Here is a 900-nt window from a genome sequence, read left to right on the forward strand (position 1 = left end):
CACCAGTGAGGGTGATGGATATGGATCATGATTATGATCAAGTTTATGATGAGTATAACTCGAGTTGGGGATGCACGACAGAGGGACAGTCCAATGGTTAGCTACCAGGACTTGTCGGGTTGGCTCTATAACCGACAGATGATATCATCAGCCACTAGGGACAGGCATGCATCATAAGCATACTACATGAATTGTTTGAGATTGCCTATTTGACTGCATATTACTTGCTAATTGTCTAAATGCCCTATCTGTTCTTATTTGTATATCTCTTGTCTGATATAACTGTGTTTGCCATATTATACTCCTGCTGGTGTTTGGGAGGTCTGAAGGAATTGAAAAGGGAAGTATTAGTTAGACTGAAGAATCTTTAGTCAGTTGCCGCTTACGGTTTAGCTTGTTTATAAGCTTTGATATTATCTGAAGGAAGTTCTAGGATTGCCTTCAGCTTTCCTCTATTATTATGTATTATATATGTGGAAGCTGTTACCGTGCTGGGGACCTCTGGTTCTCACCCATGCGGATTTTGTGGTTTTCAGATGCAGGACGAGAGGCTCCTCGCTGAGGCATGCTAGAAGCTTATGATGTTGCGAAGGATAGTGTTATTGACTCTCTTAGTTCAGTATGATGATTCTTGAACACAGCTTCTTTGAGTCTTGGCCGTGGCCCTAAGCACTTTGTTTTCCAGTATTACCACCGGATACATAAATGCCACAGACACATAATTGGGTGAACCTTTTCAGATTGTGACTCAGCTTTGCTAAAGTCCCCAATTAGAGGTGTCCAGAGTTCTTAAGCACACTCTTCTTTTTGCTTTGGACCTTGAATTTAACCGCTCAGTCTCAAGTTTTCACTTGACACCTGCACGCCACAAGCACATGGTTAGGGACAGCTTGGTTTAGC

The sequence above is a fragment of the Arachis ipaensis genome, chromosome B08 (genome assembly GCF_000816755.2).
Source record: "Arachis ipaensis cultivar K30076 chromosome B08, Araip1.1, whole genome shotgun sequence".
Lineage (NCBI taxonomy): Eukaryota > Viridiplantae > Streptophyta > Magnoliopsida > Fabales > Fabaceae > Arachis > Arachis ipaensis.